General features: G+C 40.8%; 1 protein-coding gene and 1 long non-coding RNA gene across 5 annotated transcripts in view; one reads left to right on the top strand and one right to left on the bottom strand.

The window, feature by feature from the left end:
• Positions 1-10,571, bottom strand: part of LOC147009959 (uncharacterized) — a 94,611-nt gene that overhangs the window by 16,464 nt on the left and 67,576 nt on the right. For 3 of the 4 annotated variants that reach the window (XR_015053080.1, XR_015053083.1, XR_015053081.1), the window contains exon 2: positions 518-619. This is a non-coding gene — a long non-coding RNA (uncharacterized LOC147009959). Of the gene's footprint in view, positions 1-517; positions 642-10,571 lie in introns of all 4 variants that reach the window. The other variant, XR_015053082.1, reaches the window with a different exon arrangement.
• The window catches only part of LOC147009960 (uncharacterized), a 147,353-nt gene that overhangs the window by 77,143 nt on the left and 59,639 nt on the right, over positions 1-10,571 (top strand).

Below are 10,571 nucleotides of genomic sequence, written 5' to 3'. Positions count from 1 at the left end.
CACACCCACCTGGGGTTGTTTACTGGGATCCTATACAATAATAATCAGAAGAGAAAAATACTTTTACAGACATTTTGGGGTTGGCGGATTTTAGTCTCTTATTCTGCCGGACTAACTCCACTCTTGTCACAAGCTCTATGGTGAAATCTGCGCCTCTCCCCCAATCCATGACTCAGCGACTTTTACTTCATATGCAGCACCCATGTCGTTTCCTGACTTGGCAGTTTTACAACTTTGCAACACCTCCTGCCACTGCCTGTGAATAGGTGCTTTTGTCACAACCTGACAAGATGTTAGACCAATTCAAGGAACTCCCTTGCCTCCTTTGGAGTATTTACTCCCCACATTGGGCGACCCTGACACTATCCCCGGATCCTCTATTTTATACAATAAACAATATTGTATGTTTACCTTTAAATTTTGGTTTGGGCCTGCGCAACGTCCATAGCGAGAAGTGGGGCAAACTACCTGGCCACAGCAATTCACCTCCTAACAAGAGATTTAAAAGGTCTCTTACCTTTTCTCTAATCCCCCTTTGGTGCCAGGTGCTTGCTGTTCACCGGGCAGCAGCCCCTCTCCTCTCTCCAGACTCGGCAGGCCCTGCTCGCTGCGCCAAATTCTGTTGGAGAAGTTTTGGATACCTAAATAACAGAAAAGACTTTATAGTGCAATTATGATCGTTTATTGAAATAAATGAAACACATATGCGGAGCGAAAGCCTGTTAGGAATCCAGGCAATCCCTAACTATATCTGAAGTTACACTGAGTATATATGTATTATTTTAACAAGGCATGGTATATGCCAGAAGCATCATTTCCAGGAAAACTATACTGAACAAAAATATAAACGCACCAACCTAAATATCTAAGTCAAGATTGCCATTATGGGAAAATGGTCAAACCAATGATATGTTTGAGCAATGGTTCCTTTGTTTTGCTCAAGACAGATGTTCCCATTGAAATTGACCACTCTGAGTGTGTGGACTCACACGTTGAGTAATCCTTCCCATGAGCACCATGGGGCTTGACAGAGTGATGGTCAGTGAGCGTGACCAGGACACAAACACTCCCTATAGCTTGCCCTATAAAAGGCCTCCCCAAAATGTGGACTGGTGCCAAATGTCAACATGCCACAGATGTCACAAATCTTGAGGGAGCACGCCATTGGCATGCTGAATGCTGGGACGTCAGTACGGGCCGTTGCAGCACACTTCAATGTCCACCACTCCACCATTAGCCGCCTGAGAACGCGCCTCAGAGAGACTGGAAGCACCGTGAACCGCCCACATGCCCGGCGACCACGTGTGACCACCGCCGGTCAGGATCGTCACATGAGGCTGCAACATCTCCGGGATCGACTCCGACCGGCCACGAGGACTGCCGATGAGACTGTCAGGCTGCATAACAGGCGCATTTCAGCCCAGACGGTGCGTAACCGCTTGAGGGAGGCCAACCTCCGAGCCCGCCGACCACACCGGGGACTCGACCTCACTGCAGTCCGGCGTCAGACCCGACTGAACTGGGCCAATGTTCACTTGCGCTGGACCCTCGCACGATGGAGGAGAGTGCTGTTCACCAATGAGTCGCGGTTCCAGCTGTACCGGGCTGATGGCGGACTCCGCGTCTGGCGTCGGGCTGGGGAGCACTACACTGATGCCAATGTCCTTCGTCGGGTGTCACACGGTGGTGCCAGTGTTATGGTGTGGGCAGGCATATGCCATGGAGAGCGCACTCGGCTTCATTTCATTGAAGGCAACTTGAACGGGCAGCGGTACAGGGACGAGATACTCAGACCCATCGTCGTGCCGTTTGTGCGCCTTCACCATGTGACGTTTCAGCACGACAATGCTCGCCCCCATGTTGCCAGGATCTGCATGGACTTCCTTGGTGAGGAGGACATTGATGTCCTCGACTGGCCTCCATATTCTCCCGACATGTCGCCCATCGAGCACCTTTGGGACGTTCTTGATCGACGCGTATGACAACGTTACGCAGTCCCAGAGAACGTCCGCCAGCTCCTTGTGGCTCTCCAGGAGGAATGGGAAAACATCCCTCAGGCCACCATCGATAATCTGGTGATGTCCATGCGCCGGAGATGCACCGCTCTGCGCGACGCCAACGGTGGACACACCCGCTACTGACTGTGTGAACTCTGACAGTGACACCTCGGTTGTGTCGGCTGTTGTAGCGCAAAGACTGTCGCCAGAATTCTCAAGGAACTCTTTGAAATTTAATGTTCAATTGTCATGGATTCTATAACCAAATTGTTGTGAAGATTTAGTATTAATGAGTTTGAGGTAAAATAGTAACAATCGCTTGGTGCGTTTATATTTTTGCGCTTGGTGCGTTTATATTTTTGCGCTTGGTGCGTTTATATTTTTGCGCTTGGTGCGTTTATATTTTTGTTCAGTATAATTAATCAATGACAAGTACAGAAAGACTATGATAAAGTACAGACGGGCTTTGTAAAGTAAAAATCATCAAAACAGGTTGGAAAACAACTCCTTAGATGGTCATGGCTCCATCTGGTCTGGACAAGGGAGTATTGGAGAGTAACCTTTTGTCAAGAAATGCGTGAGCCAGTGGAACATAGATAAGACAATAAAGGCACAGAGGAATTTACTTGCACCAGATAAATCTCTCGGCAAAAGCTCTCCCAATATAGTTATTAAATTTCCTCTGGCAAACAAACTTTTCGAAGACTAATTAGTATTTTACCCCAGAATACAAATTCAGTTGTAGTTTATTTTCCCACAGGGTAAACGACCACAGATGGGTCAACATGCCCAATTAAGCAAGGTGCGAATGGAGGGAACACGGAGAGGAATTCCGCTGGACCGAGGGACGACTGAACGGTCGCAGGGCCGACAGAAGGACCGATGGGGTTAAGGAGGAATGATTGAAAGTAACAGAGGGAGTGAACAGAACGATGGTGTGAAGGAGGAAATATGGAAAGAAACAGAGGGATTGAACGGAACGATGGTGTGAAGGAATAAAGATTGAAAGTAACGGAAGAGGAGGGGGAGAAATTACACTGGCAAAATACAGCCGAGCCAACGCATGCCCCCGAACAGTTCTTTGACAAGGGACCAAGGACTGTTTATACAAAGACGAATGAAATAACGGCTCCATGGGTCACCTACGTGTCCATGTATGCTCTCCGCCTGAAGTAAGTTTTCCAAAACCATAATAATATGTTGGGGTTTGGTTCATGTTCTAAATATCTTTATTAGGCAGAAATATAATGGTAAACTTCTCTAAACGTCCTTGTCTTAGCGTCTCCTGAACCACATAGTGTATCATTTTAAAGTTGTAGTAAATTGTTTTCCCATTAAATATTTGACATCCCATCAAAGTTTTCTGTCCATTCAAGGCCATTAATTTTGTGAATGAATTTGAATTCAAAAGCATTTAAATTTATACGTTTGTGTTTTATGTACTTTTTATTCTATTGTTTCTTCAGTAATATTTATTTCAAACTTTTCACATTTGTTATTTTTTCCATTTATACAACAAGACTGCTTTTTTTCCATTCCTTGGTTTTCGTTTTTAATCCATTTAAAGATGCATTCATTTCGAAGGAAAAGGAAGGTGTGTCCCTCGCGGGTTTTCATCTTCCTTAGTAAACGAGGATGGATGATATTTAAAGGAATCAAGCACATGGGGAGTGGTGGAGGGTGTGAGGGGCTAGGTGTGTGAGTGGATGAAAGAACGACCCCCACCCCCTCCCTCCCTCCCACCCCCCAAGTAGTAAGGAAATGTTTATTTTTGGATTATGCTGAGATGAAGATTTTCGGGGCTGATATTGAAGTCCTTTTAAATGCCATATGCCCTCTCGCCAACATTTCCTTAATACTGTTTTTGGGTAGCATTAAATGATTATGTGCATTCATAATGAAGACAATGAATTCTATTTTTTCTGGGAGACAAATCGACTGAAATTGCACTGCAAATAGTAACTAAAAGGACATTCAGAAGAGTGCATACCTCCGCCACGTAATGCCTGATCCACGAAAACATATCGGGCCCAATAACTTTTTGAAATATCATGCTACATAATAGTTTTTGAGCTCTATTTCTCAATGGTGAAGAACCACTTTAAAAATTAAATGATTCTCATATCCAGATCCAGGTTCGGACCAAAATGGAATCAATTTGTCGTGGTAACACACCCAACCTGTCCACCAAGTTTCATCTGAATCTGTTCACAACTTTTTGAGATATCGTGCTACATATGAGTTTAGCCCGATCTCTCAATGGTGAAGAATCACTTTTAAAATTCTTGGATCTGGATCCGGATTTGGATCTTCACCAAAATTGAATGAATTCTTCCGTGTCACACACTTAATGTGCCCACTAACTTTCGTCTGATTTTGTCCACAACTTTTTGAGACTTCGTGCAATATATCATTTTTGGCCCTATTTCTTGATGGTGAAGAATCACTGAAAAAATTCGAGTAGTTGGATCTGAATCCGGATCTTCACCAAAATCTAATCAGTTCATCCTTGTCACACACCCAACCTGTCCACAAAATTTAATCCGGATCCGTCGACAACCTTTTGAGATATCCTGCACACAGGCAGACAAACAAACAAACAAGCAGTCATAGACTGGTACTTACGAAATCGTCAACTTGACCTCTGACCTTGTCTAATAAAAGCTGTCTCTGGAGAAGGTAGTGACGCAAACCAGAAGTTTCTACGATGATTCTGTACCAAACCATCAAAAGTCAAATGTTTCACCTCACTGCGACCTTGACCTTTGACCGATTTTAACCAAAATCTAATCTGCGCTAGCCATCACCCTCCTGAATCACCTGGTGTAATTTGACATTGGTAGCTTCTTCCGTTCTCGAGTTATCGTGCCTACAAACAAACACACAAACGCACACACACACACACACACACACAAACAAACAAACACACAAACAGAGGACGGAAGTCATCAATATAGATTTCGTGAAATCAATCTAAATCATCAATACATCAATCTAAAGATTTCGTAAGTAACAAAGAGGGGTGAAAACATAAGCTCCTTCATGTTCGGTGGCGGAGATAAAAAGATAGGATAATGTTGAAAAACATAAACGTGTTTTTGTCTTCTTTTTCTTTATGTTGCAGAGACATCTGTGGATCATCCTGGAAACTTGAATTCAAGTCTGGCTCCATCATTTTCATGCAACAAGGTATTGAAAAGAAATATGCACAAGGGAAGAAAAACCTCATTTCCTCTGAAGAAATGTGAAATTAATCATATTGGTGAGAATGTACAGCAAGGTGCTGTTTTTGAAAAAGCCTTCACAAGATCTGAATCTACCTTAAAGATGTGCGAGACTACTCAAACTGATGAAAAGGTCGACAAGTGTTCTCTTTATGAAAAATCCTTCACAACTTATTCTTATCTGAAGCTACGTGAGATGATTCATACTGAAAATAAACCACACAAATGTACTTTCTGCAAAAGTGGATTTCAAACTTCAACTCTGCAAAGCATACATGAGAGGATTCATCCAGGTGAAAAGCCACACAAGTGTGATGTTTGTTGTGAAGCCTTCACTACTCCATTTGCATTAAGGACACATAAAAATGTTCACATGGCAGAAAAGGTGCACAACTGTTCTACTTGTAAAGAATCCTTTATATCCCAATCCAAACTAAAGAGACACAATTTGATTCACAGTGGAGAAAAGCCACACAAATGTTATGTTTGTGAGAAATCTTTTATATCCCAATCTAAACTAAAGAGACATGATTTGATTCATTGTGGAGAAAAGCCACACAAATGTTCTGTTTGTCAAAAATCCTTCACATGCCAATCTAAACTAAAAAGACATGGTTTCACTCACAGTGGGGAAAAGCCACACAAATGTTCGGTGTGTGGAAAATCATTCCCTGACTCATCCGACCTAAAGAGACATGATTTCGTTCACACGAGAGAAAAGCCACACCAATGTTCTGTTTGTGAGAAATCCTTCACATCCTCATCCGAACTAAAGAGCCATGATTTGATTCACAGTGGAGAAAAGCCGCACAAATGTTCTGTTTGTGAGAAATCCTTTACATCTTCAGCATACCTCAAGATACATGAGATGATTCACAGGGGAGAAAAGCCACACAAATGTTCGGTTTGTCAAAAATCCTTCACATGCAGATCTTCATTAAAGAGACATTATTTCATTCACAGTGGCGAAAAGCCATACAAATGTTCTCTTTGTCAAAGATCTTTCACCGACTCATCCGAATTAAAGAGACATGTTTTCATTCACAGTGGGGAAAAGCGGCACAAATGTTCTGTTTGTGAAAAATCCTTCATGTCCTCATCCAATTTATACACACATAAATTTATACACAAAGAAGAAAGACCACACAAATGTTCTCATTGTCAAAAATGCTTCAAAACCTCATATGACCTAAAGAAACATTATTTAATACACAAAGGAGAAAAGCCACACAAATGTACTGTCTGTCAAAAATCCTTCATTTCCTCATTCAATTTAAATGCACATAAATTTATACACAAAGAAGAAAGGCCGCTCAAATGTTGTCTTTGTCAAAAATGCTTCAAAACCTCATACGACCTCAATAAACATTATTTAATTCACAAAGGAGAGAAGCCACACAAATGTTCTGTTTGTGAGAAATCTTTTACATCTTCATCATACCTCAAGATACATGAGATGATTCACAGTGGAGAAAAGCCACACAAATGTTCTGTTTGTCAAAAATCCTTCATATGCAGATCCGAACTAAAGAGACATGGTTTCATTCACAGTGGAGAAAAGCCACACAAATGTTCTATTTGTCAAAAATCGTTTGTACTCCCATCCCACCTCAAGATACATGAGATGATTCACAGTGGAGAAAAGCCACACAAATGTTCTGTTTGTCAAAAATCCTTCACATCATCATCTGAACTAAAGAGACACGATTTCGTTCACAGAGGGGAAAAACCACACAAATGTTCCATCTGTGAAAAATCGTTTGTACTCCCATCCCAGCTCAAGAAACATGAGATGATTCACAGTGGAGAAAAGCCGCACAAATGTTCGGTTTGTCAAAAATCCTTCACATGCAGATCTGCATTGAAGAGACATTATTTCATTCACAGTGAAGAAAAGCCATACAAATGTTCTCTTTGTCAAAAATCTTTCACCGACTCATCCGAATTAAAGAGACATGATATCATTCACAGTGGGCAAAAGCGGCACAAATGTTCTGTTTGTGAAAAATCCTTCATATCCTCATCCAATTTATACACACATAAATTTATACACAAAGAAGAAAGACCACACAAATGTTCTCTTTGTCAAAAATGCTTCAAAACCTCATATGACCTAAAGAAACATTATTTAATACACAAAGGAGAAAAGCCACACAAATGTACTGTCTGTCAAAAATCCTTCATTTCCTCATTCAATTTAAATGCACATAAATTTATGCACAAAGAAGAAAGACCACATAAATGTTCTCTTTGTCAAAAATGCTTCAAAACCTCATACGACCTCAATAAACATTATTTAATTCACAAAGGAGAGAAGCCACACAAATGTACAGTTTGTCAAAAATCCTTCATATACCCATTCAAACTGAAGAGACATTATTTGATTCACAGTGGAGAAAAGCCGCACAAATGTTCTCTTTGTCAAAAATCTTTCGTATCCTCATCCAGTTTAAAAAGACATGAATTAATGCACAAAGAAGAAAGGCCACACAAATGTTCTCTTTGTCAAAAATCCTTCATATCCTCATCCAGTTTAAACACACATAAATTTTTGCACAAAGAAGAAAGGCCACACAAATGTTCTCTTTGTCAAAAATCCTTCAAAACCTCATATGACTTAAAGAGACATGATTTCATTCACAAAGGAGAAAAGCGACACAAATGTACTGTTTGTCAAAAATCCTTCAGATCCACATTCCAACAAAAGCGCCATGCTTCGATTCACAGTGGAGAAAAGTCACACAAATGCTCCGTTTGTAAAAGATCATTTGCTTCGTCATCACACCTAAAGATACACGAGATGATTCACAAAGAAGAAAAGTCACACAAATGCTCCCTTTGTGAAAAATCATTTGGATCTTCATCATACCTAAAGATACATGAGATGATTCACAAAGGAGAAAACCCGCACAAATGTTCTGTTTGTCAAAAATCCTTCACCTGCAGATCCAAACTAAGAAGACATGATTTCGTTCACAGTGAGGAAAAGCCACACAAATGTTCTATGTGTGAAAAATCGTTTGTATTCCCATCCCACCTCAAGATACATGAGATGATTCACAGGGGAGAAAAGTCACACAATTGTTCCATTTGTAAGAAATCCTTTACATCTTCATCCTACCTCAAGATACATGAGATGATTCACAGTGGAGAAAAGCCACACAAATGTGCGGTTTGTCAAAAATCCTTCATATGCAGATCTAAACTAAAGAGACATGGTTTCATTCACAGTGGAGAAAAGCCACACAAATGTTCCATTTGTCAAAAAACTTTTTTGTCCCCATCCCTCTTAAAGAAGCATGAGATGATTCACAAGGGAGAAAGGATACTATCAAAATAAATGTTGTTTCATAAATATTCCAACATATAAACTTTAAACAGGAATAATCACCGATGCACTTTGCGCCCACCTCACTGAACAAGGAGTTTTAGAGGCAGAGCATAAAGGATGTAAGAGAGGATGTTATGGAACAATAGACCATTTATTGTGACAATATAACCATGCTTGAAAATTGCAACTCTGACAAGCCAACTTATCCACAGCCTGGATAGATTACAAATAAGCCTTTGATAGTGTCACATTCATAAATCAAAGCCTGGTGTTGGCTTAATGGTTAGAGTGGTGGGCTTGGGATCCTAGGATCCTGCGTTGAAATTCCACTTGGCTGTTGAATTAATACCAGGTGGGGTTGACTCTGCCTGTCATCCTTCCGAGGTCGGCAAAATGAGTGCCAGCTTGCTGGTATCCTGTGTTGGAGTGGTGACCCATCCAGGATTGTGCCCAATAGCCAAGCAGACTGCTTAGGCAGCACCAACGCTCTGCACACCAACGCTTTGGTCCCAATGGATGGATGGATTCACTGATTATAAAATGCATCCAAGTATGCAAAATTGACCCCAAATAGTCACACTGATTGAGAAGGAAATGATGCTCGAGCATACAATGCTGATACTACCTTACATGGAAGGAAAGATTGAAATCCCATATGACGTGGTTTACAAGATGACAGCCTTTGCCACCTCTTGTTTTGTCTGGCCCTGGACCCACTGAGTAACCTCACTAATGAACAAGCACACAGATACAATCTGACATGCAACAGAAAAATGACCAAAGAAACAAGAAAGGTGACACACATACTGTACATGGGTGATATAAAACTCATCGCACTAAATGATAACAAATTGGAAGATCAACTGCAACTAGTAAAGCATTACTCGGAGGACATTCAAATGGAGTTTGGTCTTGACAAATGTACCAAATACACATTTGCACACGAAAAAAACGAAAAGAACAGACATCTCAATCGATCAAATTACAACAACGCAGGAACTAGAAAATGAAGCATCCTACAAATATCTCGGAAGAGAAGAAGGCCCCCATGTACATTGCAAAAAATTGCTTAAAATAATCAGCAAAAAGTACCTCTTCAAGAAACAAAACCAAAGCTGTAAACCAATTTGCAGTTTTGATAATCCAATTTAGCTGTGCAATTATCTACTGGCTACAATTGGAGATCAACAATCTAGACACCAAGATAAGGAAACTTCTAACTACTCACAAGATATTCTACAAAAAAACCAATGTATACCGAGGTTGTACTTACCGAGACGAGAAGGAGGTAGCGGTCTGATGGAGTTTAAGCAAGTGCACAGAACATTGTGTGTCGGACTAGCGGAGTATGTAAAAAGCTCAACAGACTATTGGATGAGATTTGTACATGAGCAAGAAAACAACAAACCTGAAAAGGGATACTTAATCCATTTAGCAAGAAAGTTTCAAAACTAGGTGCGAATGATGGATATTACACAGGAAAACGAAACAGAAACAGACACAACCCCAATGATTGCAAAGAAAAAAAATGGAAAACCACAAAAAGAAACACAGCAGATATACTCTGATAAATGGGAGTATGACAAAAGTTAAGGAAGATTAAAAAAAAGAGCTTGAAAGAATAGGGATTGACAAGAAAGGCTCATTGGAATGGCTGAGAAGAGGTCAAATTAGTTGTGATGGAGAACGAGTCATCATCAATGCTCAAGACCAAGGACACCACACTAATGCCTTTAAGAAAATGGCTGGATTGAGCCAATTGAGCAAATGCAGGTTTTGTTGGGGAGAATCAGGAAGTATCAGTCACCTCCTTTTGGGATGTAAAAAAACTCATGTTGGAACAGCTGTACACAGTAAGACATGACAGCATCTGGAGAGTAATCCACTGGCACATCTGGAAATATTTCAACATCCCAGTCCCAGAACAATCATGGAAACAAACCAAATCCGATCCTTGAAAATGTACATATAATGCTCACATATGACGAGATGATCCCATCAAGTGTGGACATTGCAAAT

This window comes from Eptatretus burgeri, chromosome 17 (assembly GCF_056783735.1).
Source record: "Eptatretus burgeri isolate ZD-2024b chromosome 17, Ebu_testis_v1, whole genome shotgun sequence".
Taxonomy (NCBI): domain Eukaryota; kingdom Metazoa; phylum Chordata; class Myxini; order Myxiniformes; family Myxinidae; genus Eptatretus; species Eptatretus burgeri.
This window is presented reverse-complemented; position numbering and strand designations above follow the sequence as displayed.